Genomic DNA, 2,763 nt, shown 5'->3' on the forward strand with positions numbered 1-2,763 from the left:
CATCTCGGTTAACAAAGGGACCATGTAGGTCTAGACAAAGGGACCATATAGGTCAAGCAAAGGGACCATATGGGTCCAACATCAGAGATCTGTAACCGAAGTAATGAAGGGCCATGGTATTGTTTCCCTTAAACGAGGGCCTTACTAAAAGATGCCACGAATACTTTTCAAATATGACATTTATTTATTCATTCAAAATAACATTTCAAAATACCATTCTTGAAGTAATTTAAAATACTTTGAACATATCTTTACAAAGATACTACTCACAGTGGGCTAGTTTAGATGTTATGTCTAACGTGACCACCTACACAAAACACATAGTAGAGGCTAACATTGAAATGTCTGTACTTAAATAAACATCATATCTTCATTCACTTTCTGTAAGTGTGATCCTAACTTACTCCAATATTGATGGTGTTGGAACAATGCTCAACGATGCCTAAAAGAACATGGGAACAAAAATACCCATATGAGAGTGCTTGACAAAAATGACTAAAAATAGGGTGTTCGCTCGAGCGCACCTTTGGTCGCTTGAGCAATATGGTCTGTTTGCAAAAGTACTAGATGGTGCTAAAGTGGGCTCGAGCTGTCATTTGGTCTCTCGAGCCAAGTGTAATGCAAAGGTGAGATTCGCTCGAGCGCACACTTGGTCGCTCAAGCCAATTGCAAGGTTCTTCAAAAATACTAGGAGCTCGATAAGTGCGCTAGAGTGAATACTTCATCACTCGAATGAAATGGTAGAATTTTGGAATTTGCATAACACAGTTCAAGTTCAAAAACATGAGTTCAAGTTGTATAGCTTGCATGGTTGGCCCCAAAAACGTAGAAACTCTTTAGAAAACTTATGAACACAACCAATTTGGAATCATAAACCCAAAACTTCACCATTTTGCCATGCATGTAAAAAAACCAAATCTTTTTCTTTCAAAACATGAATATATGAGATGGTGAGTGTAAAATTATGAAGAACCTTCAAAGATAACAAGTATAGCTTCATGCATGTAAGGATTTTGTGGAAAATCAAGTTTAAGAATGATGAAATACCATGCATGTCCCAATTTAACTCATTTTTACTAAATTCAAGGTGATATTGGCCATTCCTTTTTAATTTCATGCAAATGATCCTATATTCATGAATTCAACATCTACATGGATCATCTACAAGAATTATGTTTATAATTCATACCTAGAGCTTGAATTTGAGAGTTTGTTTGCTTAATTCCTTCGATTCCCCAAATCCTCACAATTCTTCACTTTCGTCCTCTCTAGAAGTTGTTCTCTCTCTCTCTCTCTCTCTCTCTCTCTCTCTCTCTCTCTCTCTATAAATCTTAGCCAATTTGACGAAAATGAGCTCAATTAAGCTTAATACACATACACACATCAATCTAATAAAGCAAGATGATTTTTGAAAATGTATAAAATGTATCAGAGAAACATTTTATTTCAAAGGCACGAATCAATTCTAATAAAAATTGATGGTCAGATTTGTTTGGTCCAAAATATGTTTCCCAGTTATCTCTCCTCTATTCTCTCACCACTTCTTCTCATCTCTCCACTCTTCTCTCACCACTTCTGTCCTTTTTCATCATTCTACTACTCCATCATATCTCTCTCTCTCTCTCTCTCCCTCTCTCCATAAAGTATAGCAACTCTCTCTATCTCTACCTCTTCTCCTCTCTGATGAAGACCTGTCTCCACAACACACACATCTCACTCTCGATCACCCCGACCAAGTCACTGACGAAGCTGTTCTTCAAGTTGTTCTTGAATCTATCTCTATTGTTCATCTTTGTTGTTTTTGCTGCTGCCTTAGGGTAGTCAGATTAGGACTATGTTGTTTTTGTTTCTGTTCTTCAAGCTGTTTGATTATAGTTCGTCAAAACGAGAGAGACATTGGGGGAGGCAGTTTAGGGCTCGAAAGAGTGAAATGACAGATCGGAGATAAGATCTAATGATGAAGCTGTTACTTTATTTTTATTGCAGAAGAGTTAGAGGTGGTAATGGTTGCAAAGTTAGAGACAACAATGGTAGCTTGTGAGTATAAACTTCTTCTTCCCTTAATTTTCTTCCGCTAATTGTTTTGTTTTAATTACTAGTTTAAATGTTGTTATGAGGTTAGGTACTGTTTGGATGAGCAAGTAAATGAAGTGGGTTATGGGTTGATTGGAAGATGGGTTTTGCAAAGTAAGAATTGCAGATTGTAGAGGGAAGAGAACTTGATTTAGGGGGCCTTCTGGTTTCTGCTAAAATGATTGTCTTAGTTTTAATCTCCCACTGCCTCACTACCCTTTATTGTTTAGATGAAGTTAGGGCAATTGTTGAGTGAACTTTTTGTTCATTTGAGAAACTGGAAATGGAAACTTCTATATGTTGAATCTCATTTGTTTGGTCATTTGGTTCGAAATTAAGTGCTTATCAGTATGTTGAAAGCTTGGGGTTTATTTGTGTCTTTGTTTTGACGAAAATTTAGTTCGGAAACTTCTTTTTTTTTTTTTACTTTTTTTTTTCTTCACAAAGGGTGGGTACTTGGTATGTCTTATTTAAAATTTTTTTACTATGATATCTCTCTCTCACATATAGTAATTTTGGGAAGTAAAATTGATTATACAAATAAGAAAATTGACTAAACCTTTAGTGCTCCTCTCTCTATTTGAATTTTTTTTTTTAATCTACTATTGTTCATATAAAATTAGCTAAACCATTAAAGGTATCCTACTTCTTTAATGGGATGCTTGGCTTCCATTGAGAATTAAAATTTTC

This window comes from Camellia sinensis, chromosome 14 (assembly GCF_055761805.1).
Source record: "Camellia sinensis isolate YWXY chromosome 14, ASM5576180v1, whole genome shotgun sequence".
NCBI lineage: Eukaryota > Viridiplantae > Streptophyta > Magnoliopsida > Ericales > Theaceae > Camellia > Camellia sinensis.